The sequence below is a fragment of the Procambarus clarkii genome, chromosome 73 (assembly GCF_040958095.1).
Source record: "Procambarus clarkii isolate CNS0578487 chromosome 73, FALCON_Pclarkii_2.0, whole genome shotgun sequence".
Taxonomy (NCBI): Eukaryota; Metazoa; Arthropoda; class Malacostraca; order Decapoda; family Cambaridae; genus Procambarus; species Procambarus clarkii.
Window position 1 is genome coordinate 28,372,029 of NC_091222.1, and position 12,310 is coordinate 28,384,338.

Below are 12,310 nucleotides of genomic sequence, written 5' to 3' on the forward strand. Positions count from 1 at the left end.
AAGAATATTCTCCAATATTGGAGAATATTCTTCAATATTGGAGAATATTCTTCAATATTGAAGAATATTCTTCAATATTGAAGAATAATCTTCAATATTGAAGAATATTCTCCAATATTGAAGAATATTCTTCAATATTGAAGAATATTCTTCAATATTGAAGAATAATCTTCAATATTGAAGTATATTCTTCAATATTGAAGAATAATATTGAAGAATATTCTTCAATATTGAAGAATATTCTTCAATATTGAAGAATAATCTTCAATATTGAAGTATATTCTTCAATATTGAAGAATATTGTTCAATATTGAAGAATAATATTGAAGAATAATCTTCAATATTGAAGGATATTCTTCAATATTATTCTTCAATATTGAAGAATATTCTCCAATATTGAAGAATATTATTGAATATTGAAGAATATTATTGAATATTGAAGAATATTCTTCAATATTCTTCAATATTGAAGATTATTCTTCAATATTATTCTTCAATATTGAAGAATATTCTTCAATATTGAAGAATATTCTCCAATATTGGAGAATATTCTTCAATATTGGAGAATATTCTTCAATATTGAAGAATAATCTTCAATATTGAAGAATATTCTTCAATATTGAAGAATAATCTTCAATATTGAAGAATATTCTTCAATATTGAAGAATAATCTTCAATATTGAAGAATAATCTTCAATATTGAAGAATAATCTTCAATATTGAAGAATAATATTGAAGAATATTCTTCAATATTGAAGAATATTCTTCAATATTGAAGAATATTCTTCAATATTATTCTTCAATATTGAACAATATTCTTCAATATTGAAGATTATTCTTCAATATTGAAGAATATTCTTCAATATTGAAGAATATTCTTCAATATTGAAGAATATACTTCAATATTGAAGATTATTCTTCAATATTGAAGAATATTCTCCAATATTGAAGAATATTCTTCAATATTATTCTTCAATATTGAAGAATATTCTTCAATATTGAAGAATAATATTGAAGAATATTCTTCAATATTGAAGAATATTCTTCAATATTGAAGATTATTCTTCAATATTATTCTTCAATATTGAAGAATATTCTTCAATATTGAAGAATAATCTTCAATATTGAAGAATATTATTGAATATTGAAGAATATTCTTCAATATTATTCTTCAATATTGAAGAATATTCTCCAATATTGAAGAATATTCTTCAATATTGAAGAATATTGAAGAATATTATTGAATATTGAAGAATATTCTTCAATATTGAAGAATATTCTTCAATATTGAAGAATATTCTTCAATATTGAAGAATATTCTTCAATATTGAAGAATATTCTCCAATATTGAAGAATATTCTTCAATATTGAAGAATATTCTTTAATATTGGAGAATATTCTTCAATATTGGAGAATATTCTTCAATATTGAAGAATATTCTTCAATATTGAAGAATATTCTTCAATATTGAAGAATATTCTTCAATATTGAAGAATATTCTTCAATATTGAAGAATATTCTTCAATATTGAAGAATATTCTCCAATATTGAAGAATAATCTTCAATATTGAAGAATATTCTTTAATATTGGAGAATATTCTTCAATATTGAAGAATATTCTTCAATATTGAAGAATATTCTTCAATATTGAAGATTATTCTTCAATATTGAAGAATATTCTTCAATATTATTCTTCAATATTGAAGAATATTCTTCAATATTGAAGAATAATCTTCAATATTGAAGAATAATCTTCAATATTGAAGAATAATATTGAAGAATATTCTTCAATATTGGAGAATATTCTTCAATATTGAAGAATATTCTTCAATATTGAAGAATATTCTTCAATATTATTCTTCAATATTGAAGAATATTCTTCAATATTGAAGAATATTCTTCAATATTGAAGAATATTCTTCAATATTGAAGATTATTCTTCAATAATGAAGAATAATATTGAAGAATATTCTTCAATATTATTCTTCAATATTGAAGAATATTCTTCAATATTATTCTTCAATATTGAAGAATATTCTCCAATATTGAAGAATATTCTTCAATATTATTCTTCAATATTGAAGAATAATATTGAAGAATATTCTTCAATATTGAAGAATATTCTTCAATATTGAAGAATATTCTTCAATATTGAAGAATATTCTTCAATATTATTCTTCAATATTGAACAATATTCTTCAATATTGAAGAATATTCTTCAATATTGAAAAATATTCTTCAATATTGAAGAAAAATATTGAAGAATATTCTTCAATATTAAAGATTAATATTGAAGAATATTCTTCAATATTGAACAATATTCTTCAATATTTACGATTATTCTTCATAACTCAATATACCTAAATATTCTTCCTTATTATTACTCCAAACTATATTTCTTATTACTATGAAGAATGAAATTAAGAGTATTATTCAATGTTTAATATTAATATAGTGTTCAAAATGATTTTTTTTCTATCATATTTAATGTTTCTTATTAGAGTTTACAAATGGAGGTATCTTTTTCGGAAAACAACCTCAGAAACGTCTTCTATGATAGTTTTGTGGAAAATGAAAACCATTCAATTTCCATCAAACCACGTTTATATATAATACACTATATACATACGTACATATCACCGGTAACTAAGACATAACACAACAGGTTGTTAACAAAAATATACACAAAACAACCTTCAATTCAATTGTATTTATTATTCTCTCAATATACGTTTATTATCTCAAAGGAATACAGTAGTTTAGGGTATTTCTACTCCCCCTCTACTTGCACAACCTCAAGGGGGGTGGGGGTGGCGCCGCACACATTCACTGACTACAAATACACAATACAACAATCCTGTTTAATATAGTAGGCACACCATATAAATGTTCAACTCTTGCCCCACATTTCTTCTAGCTCCGAGGTACAGTGTATCATAATGATATCACACATCAAAACAATGTGAACTGGTACACTACTTATTGATAACTATAGAAACATACATACTGTTGGGTCAAGTTATTTATTAACCTTCAAGTATGTTATTTCAGACAATTTCAATAAATAATACTCAACTAGTACCTTAGGAAATTTCTACCCCTTCAAGCCCCACAATTTCACTCAGTACAAATACAACATTCCAATTTAACAATTCACGTTAATATACTCTTACATACTACTATATTAGTGTACATCAACCACACTCAATTTAAACACATTAACGCTTAAACATAATATTCTCCTCGAACCTACCCCTTAAGGGTACTGCTGAAATTAGTTTCTAAGACGAGGGGGACATTTCCGGAAGCTAACTCGGCAAGTGTCATTAATGGATAAAGCAAGGCTGATACCCTGTGGGGAGAACTCTGACACGGAACACTGCCACAGGGCAAAGGAGTGACTAGAGGGGAAAGGAAGAGAAAACCATCTTCCAGGAAACTAGTCGCTAGCGAACTAAGGTAACTACCAACAAGACCACAACTTTACCGGGAAAAACACACAAAAAAAAACAAAATTCAATAAAGGTTGGTGGGGGGGGGGGGGGGGAGGAGGAACAGTTACCGTATCTGAGTCAAGCCCACAAGTTATTCCAGGGGGAAGGATCTAGCAAGCAATAATTCATTTCCAACTATTCCAATAAATTAATAATATAAAACAACCAAACAATTATTTTTATGACCACTATGTATATATTATCAAATCAATATACAAATCAAACAATATTTCAATTATAATAAACACGTCTTAACGCCCAACATGCTTGCGTCCCGATTGACAAATTATAAGGATGGTAACTGAGTCCGTTACAGTGATCTCCAGTGTATGTTGCCCTCCGAAACATGTTACAGCTCAATAGTAACCCTAACAAACTGCCTTAAGAGCCGTGAATCAGTTTAGTGTCAATGAGCATCTGCGAGCACCAGTAACACAGCTTTAAGATCTCGGGATCTAAAGTGAAATGGACACCAGGAACGCTACGGATCCGTATTTGTAACACGTATCCATAAAGCCCACGCCTGCAAGGCCGCATATTTATATGACCATTATCAATATAATACCTGAATAACATCGCCGGCTTAACTATCACACTAACAACCTTGGCTGCAGAGCACGCTTACAACAAACTACGTTTCATTTCCTTCACGCACCCTATGTATCCAAAACATTGACATCATACATCCTACCATAGCATACCTTTCCTATCAATATACATCTTCTACACTACATCTTCCATATTTTTACTATATTTCCTTCTTTTTATGCTATTTTGGTATATATAGTTTCTTTCACCTATGTATTTATGCTTTTATATATATCTATACCTATCATATATAAACACATTATCAAAGTTACTATATTTACACTACTATTAACATATAACCTACGTCCATATATTTCTCCTAAAATCATTCCTCCATATTATTCTCTTTCACTACCTGTCATAATTACATTTCAAAACTATAATACACATTTACATCAGTTCAATCTCATCATTGCCAATTTACACACACACCTTTAAAACATTAACTTTTCAACATCAATTTCCTATAATCAACTATCATTTCTGCCTTTCATTACAAATGATTTGAACATTCTATAAAATTCCTATTTTCACATTTATTTTACGTTATATACATTACCATACATTCCTCTTACATGATCATTTTCTATTCTACATATCCTCAATCTACATTTTCCCACTATCAACTCAACCCCTGCTGCTGAAATACGGCTCAAACACTTCATCCTGGACGCAATGTCAACAAAACTCACATGACATCAATCATACAAACTCAACATAATAAAATACAAACAACACAACTCTACACTAGTCAAACAACCTCCATAACAATAACCAACGTAAAAACAACAATTAACACCCACAACATCCATCTCGACTTTCACACTCACACATAATGCCTAAAAACAACCCCCCACATAGGCAATCTCCATACACAACAAAAACTGCTACTTTTTCTTCTCAGTACCTAAAACATTCGTCTCTTTACAACTTTCATAATTACGTCATTTAAACACTGTTCTTAATCACTTATTATTATTTTACTTTACATTCAATTATAACCATCAAACAATTCATTTTATAATGTATACATTTACGTCATTTAATACACTAATTATTAACTCCCACAACATATTTACTATACACCTTCCATAACATTCTCTTCACACATTTTCAACAACTTCACCCAACATTTCTTTCAAAACAAACATTGTGCACACTCTTTCAACATATAATACTTAACTTCATTAAACAGTCTACTAAATATTATACCAAAATATCACTACATTATCATCTCTCCTTAACACTTTCCCCTTACACGTAACAAATGATATTTAAACAACAGTTTCGATTCCAATCCATCTTCATTACTCCAATATTTTTGGTCACCATAAAACTATCTATTGTCCCTTCTTCGTATCTTTGCAATTATATACGCCTTTCTCTTCATATGCGTCGCATCATCCTTGTCTTCAACAATATTATTTCTTGCACATCACACTCTCCTTCAGTTCGACGTCACACTCCGCTGGCCTCCGGTCCCTCTACCAATCAACCACCATTATTACCATCTTCTCGCAAATCTAGAACATAATATGGGTATACATTATTATTACACTTACCACTAACTTACTATCTTACCATACTAACACACCCCCCCCCCCCCCCAAAACATTTAAATTAGCTATACCCATTTATTAATATACCATTCTTCAACCTATATACTATAATACATCACTTATCATTCATATCTATTCACTATACAATTCTTTATAACAATTAAAAATCATAACTTTGTAGTATTTTAGTTTTAAAGAGAACATTCACGTAACATTCTCATTCAACATATATTTTATTATTTACCTATCGTTTCTATCACTTATATTCCCTACAATGCATATTTCATTTACTTATCACAACTATGTATTCATTAATCATCTACTTCAACTACTTATCATTCACCACACATCTACTGTCCTCTATGATCACACTAACGACCCGCCTTCTACGGCACTTCACCCACCCCTCAATTTCTGTCTGTTAATAGTATATAAAAAATAAATAATTACATTCCCACACAACATTCATTCTATATCAACGACTCTGCACTACAACAAACTCAATACATCATTCTTTGCTACCTTCTATGCAAGAAACTGCAACTTCTACATTCAACACTTGCACCTCTCTCCCTTAACTACCTACAAACGATGTTATCCACGTCTAAGCTACTCAAGCCTTTCACCTGCCGATTTTCATTATACCATTATTAACATTCATATACTACACATTTCCATTATCAACATTAGTACTTCTAATACACAAACACTCTTCGAAAACTAGACGGTCCCCAACACCACTATCAACAATTTTCAACACGCCCAAACTCTCACCCTATCGACAATTATTCACTACTCTGAACTTTCAAAAAACACATTTTTGCCCTAAATGAGACCATACAACCCTAACAAATTTACGAAACTATCATTTCTGTACATTTTACACACCTTAATGACTCGCATTTTAACGCTACTTGCTTTTCATTAAAACCACTCGACATGACCAATAACACCACTGTAGTAGTGCTCGAACTGCCAATTTTATTTCACCACAATATCAACATAACACCATCCAACAACAAATCCGTTATTCCACAACCCACACAATTATTGCATGCCCCAAATCTACTCCATCATTTAACAATGTTTCACTTAACCTATTTCCAACTCAATCACGTCAAACACTGCCTATCGTCATAAAGTCAATTTCATTAACTACAACTCTACAGTGACTGCCGCTTCAATATACACGACTCCCTTAAGCCACGTACACTTGCCTTTCTGGCTACGTTAGTAATCATAAACTACTTAATTTAACACCTATGTAACGTACGCTTCAACACTAACTCCTTCAACTATGAGCTTTTCGCGCTCTTTACATGCGCTCTTAACATTACGACTCATCCCCTATTTTCAGTTTCACAGTAACTTTATTAATCCCTACTTTCTTATTGCAACAATTTCTCACTCAAACATGACTCACTAAATGACATGTCCTATTATTAAACCATTTCCTAACTGTGTCAACGATCACGTTATATCAACAAAAATACAACACTAAAACACCATCTATTTCCACTTCACTAATACATTTCTCACAATATAAACTCATTTCCGCTCACATTTAACTTACCCTAACTACTCTCCGCCGCCTCAACGTGAAAATCAAACCCCAAACAACATATTTCACTCACATTTACTATGTAGTAAACGGCAAATACCTTAAACCTATCAACACAACAAGTCACCCAAACACCTCACACACTACCAAGTCTTGACGATAACTGAACTGCCAGCGTCTCCCTCTGCTCATCCACACAGCCCAGGGGTCATGACAATAGGCACGATATTACCTCCAACAAGGCAAAACTTTATGCTACAAATACCATTCATTCAATCATCCCTATACCATAACTTTAATGACAACGTGTACTTTGTTTCAGTAAACTATTTTATTGTAACTGCTCATTTCAATTCACATTTTTAAAATCTTACATCAAACCTGCATATGCAACGGCTTTTGGACCTCTTACACCATCAGAGGGGGGGAACCCACACCTAATATTTACTATGCTTCTCAACATTTCACTTTACATGATTCAACATCTGTTTACAACTTGGTTAAGCTACCATTCAAATATTACCACCCGTAACTACGTATTTAATAACTACTTGCCTTAACATTTTGTTCTATCATGTCAAACTCAAGTAGCACATCTACCTCAACCCGCACATCTCCCACCAGCGTCTGCTCGGCTCCCACCGCTCGGACTCAAATCAGTCCAACACTGGTCCCATCACAACGTTTCTCTCCTCCACATTCTACTCATTTCACGAAACCCGTCACCTTAAAACAATTGCAACTTTCAATAATAACCATGCAATTTCTAAAAGACATTTCACTACATACTTCATATTTATATTTTAGTACTCATTATGGGTCACGACTAAAATATCGACGTTTATATATACCTTACCTTGAGGTCCTTCCGGCCCTTAGCGTTCCCCCGGCCCGCTCCTCCACCAAGCCTTCTGGTTGCCGGACTCGTCAACCACGCTCTTGGACGCGGCTCCTCGCAGCCTGACCTATCAGTCACAGCCTGCTTCATCAGGTATCCTTGCCACGTGCTTATCCAATTCTCTCTTCAACACAGTCAAGGCTCGTCCACTTATGCATCCAAGAGGCTATATACGCCACCTGTAATATATTTTTTACCTTTAAAGTACCAAAGTGCCCATTCCATGATTGCCGGGAGGGGGGGGGGGGGGGGGGGAAATTGCTGTTGGCTATCCAACCGCACTATCAACACATTTTAAAGACACGGCCCGCGCGATTTCTAAGCCCAAACACTATCCACACGTATTCACTAGACTTAAGCACTTTCAAGAACCAACTGCATCCTCAAGCAAAAATAATTTGTCTACATCAAAAAATGCTATATGACACTTTAAGGCTATAGTCTTTTCAATTAAAACACTCGCGATGATACCCGATATGGGTTGTAGTAGTCGTAAAACTGCCAATGGGGTATTTAACCACCCGTCAACCTCACAATACCCGCCAACTCCGCTATTCAAAAACAACAAGACACTTATCTATTCCATGCCGCAAATCTACTCCCTTTTTAAGACAAAGAAATGTAACATCTAATTGCGACTAAATACCCTACACCACGGCCTATCCTCATCACGTACATTTTCTTACATTGTACTTATACAGTGGGTCACGATTAAATATACACTACTGCCTTACTGTTGGCACTAGGGCAAGTATAGCGTAAGTCGTAAAGTAGTTAATAAACTATTATGTCAGGTACGATTCAACACTTAAAGGACGTTATGAGCCTTTAAAATTCTTTATATGCCATCTTATATTGCCTACTCATCCTGTCTATTCAATTTACCGTTTACGAGTCTTATTACTCAATACTTTGTTATTGTACCCACTTCTCCCTGCAACATGGAACACTCGCTAAATATTTACAGCTTAACCATTTTAACCTCATCGTTGACAAACTTAATACAACTTTTCCTTTTTAAACAAACGGACGCTTTCAATTTATAATTCATTATCATTTCACAAACTCAACATTAACCCCTGCCAGACTACCTTCCTCTCAACTTCAACAGTATTCAATTTCACTATCATAACTACTCTCGGCCCCCTAATACGATATTCAAACCAGACATTAACACTCCTTTACTCTAGTAACGTTACCGAACTTACAACCTATCCCCACCCACCTATCTACGACAATTACACCAAACACGATTCAGACACTTATTGCAAACTCTTCACTAACACTTAAGTTGACGCGTCTCGCTGTGCTCTTCCACAGCCAAGGGGTCCCACAAATCTATCCGCTATTACCTGCAACAAGCCAACAGTTATTGCATCCTACCAATATAAATCATGCAATCATCCGTATACCATACCTTTCAAACTTATTACCATAAACTATTTTCTCGGATGTACCTCATTTCAAATGCAACTCTTCAACCCATCTAACCTCAATAGTCAACTTGTGTGACAGCTCTTATCTGTGGGTTGCCGCCCCCCGCGCCACATACTATTAACCACTTCAATCTCATTACATACAAAACTATGTGCTCCTCCAATAACTAAGTACGGTTTCGTAATAAAATATTACAATGACTAACAAAATAACTAATAAACAACTACTTGCCTTACCACATATGATCCAGCTATCAGTAGCACATCTTCCTAACCAAACCATCTGCCACCAGCTTCTGCTCGGCTGCCACAGGTCTCACGTAAATCATCGCTCCACCACTGCTCCCATCACAACGTTAGTCTCCAGGATTCATACATCACCACTAGGCCAATTTCATGCCAGGCATCATATTACCACCATTACCTCATTCACTAACAATACACCTGAAAATAATTTTCATTCAGTATGTAATTAACATTTAATATTTCAGGACTAAAATATCTGCGTATACTCCCTCAAGAGGGTATATACGGCAGATTTTAATGTTTTTGGACCCTATGTATTCGCGTTTTGACGGTGTACAAATTCGGTGTAAGCTAGGGGTCTGTCAGCCCTAGCGACCCCAAAAGGGTAACGGGGTACCAGCTCAGAGTAACAACACGCCCTAACACTAACTTGTACACCAGTACTTTGCGAATACCAGGGTCAAAATAACGTTCCGTTGCTCCTCGCCCAGCAGGTCGACTCAACAGCCAATCACGTTCCCATTTTTCACTTGACGTCACATTCTCGCACGCTCTACTCTCATTGGTCCGCTCCTCCTAATTGCATACTCCAGTAATTCATCCACATTATTTACTGACACTTAAATATGTATACCCATTGTATGAGAAACATACATATACCTAATGTATGTGAAACAATCTTTGACATTACATTCACAATTGATGACTTTCCATTAATTATTACTAAATAAGTACTATTATAATTATTAAATATTAACAATACTTATTCAAGCTGTAAGTACAGAACAACACAGTACATTATAGCACATTAAACTTAAGTAGCCTAATATACATTGCACTACTATACATTGTACTAGTCTCCAGTACACTACTATACATTACAGTACACTAACATACGATGCGCAACAGCAAAGGGCTCAGTACAATACACAACAGTACAGTACCGTATACTACACTACACTACAGTCAAGTGCAGTACAGTACACTACAAGCTACAGTACCATAAACTACACTACACTAGAGTAAAGGGTACAGCACCTTACCGACCAATAACGTACAGTACACTCAAGAGTACAGTACATTCTTTTCTGGTACAGGGTACACTACACTTAAATATAATACACTACAGTACTGTACACTACAATACAGTACGATATACTACTGTACACGATACATTACAGTGCACTCAAGTGCAATACACTTCACTACAATACACTACACTACCCTACACTATAATACTGTACAGAACACCTCACTACAGGGTACACTACAGTACAATACAATATACTCAACTAACGTAAACTACACTACATTACAGTATATTTTTTTTACGTACACTACAGTGCACGGCACAGTACAGGCTACAGTCAAATACAGTACACTATACTACACTACTCTACTGAACAATCCAGTACACTACACTACATTATTGCATAGTATATATGTATTCTTCAATATTGAAGAATATTCTCCAATATTACAGAATATTCTTCAATATTGAAGATTATTCTTCAATATTGGAGAATATTCTTTAATATTGGAGAATATTCTTCAATATTGAAGAATATTCTTTAATATTATTCTTCAATAATAATAATATTGAAGAATATTCTTCAATATTATTCTTCAATATTGAAGAATATTCTTCAATATTATTCTTCAATAATAATAATATTGAAGAATATTCTTCAATATTGAAGAATATTCTGTAATATTGAAGAATATTCTTCAATATTGAAGAATAATCTTCAATATTGAAGAATAATATTGAAGAATATTCTTCAATATTATTATTATTGAATAATAATATTGAAGAATATTCTTCAATATTGAAGAATATTCTTCAATATTGAAGATTAATATTTAAGAATATTGTTCAATATTGAAGAATAATAATCTTCAATATTGAAGAATATTCTTCAATATTATTCTTCAATATTGAAGAATATTCTTCAATATTATTCTTCAATAATAATAATATTGAAGAATATTCTTCAATATTGAAGAATATTCTTCAATATTATTATTATTGAAGAATATTCTTCAATATTGAAGAATATTCTTCAATATTATTATTATTGAAGAATATTCTTCAATATTGAAGAATATTCTCCAATATTGAAGAATATTCTCCAATATTAAAGAATATTCTTCAATATTGAAGATTATTCTTCAATATTGGAGAATATTCTTCAATATTGAAGAATATTCTTCAATATTGAAGAATATTCTCCAATATTGAAGAATATTCTTCAATATTATTCTTCAATAATGAAGATTAATATTGAAGAATATTCTTCAATATTGAAGAATATTCTTCAATATTGAAGAATATTCTCCAATATTGAAGAATATTCTTCAATATTATTCTTCAATATTGAAGAATATTCTCAAATATTGAAGAATATTCTTCAATATTATTCTTCAATATTGAAGAATATTCTTCAATATTGAAGAATATTCTTCAATATTGAAGAATATTCTTCAATATTGAAGAATATTCTCCATTATTGAAGAATATTCTCCAA

The 12,310-nt window shown here is 32.1% G+C and overlaps 1 long non-coding RNA gene across 2 annotated transcripts; it reads right to left on the reverse strand.

The window, feature by feature from the left end:
• Window positions 1–2,695: 2,695 nt before the first annotated feature.
• LOC138356542 (uncharacterized) lies at window positions 2,696–10,259 on the reverse strand. 2 transcript variants are annotated; one of them, XR_011224523.1, is made up of 4 exons: window positions 9,774–10,259; window positions 8,059–8,279; window positions 7,758–7,928; window positions 2,696–5,605 (listed from the first exon to the last, which is right to left on the reverse strand). It is a non-coding gene; the product is annotated as an uncharacterized lncRNA (long non-coding RNA). The 2 variants fall into 2 exon arrangements; XR_011224524.1 differs by lacking the exon at window positions 7,758–7,928 and having other exon boundaries at window positions 9,774–10,258.
• Between the last annotated feature and the right edge of the window lie 2,051 nt (window positions 10,260–12,310).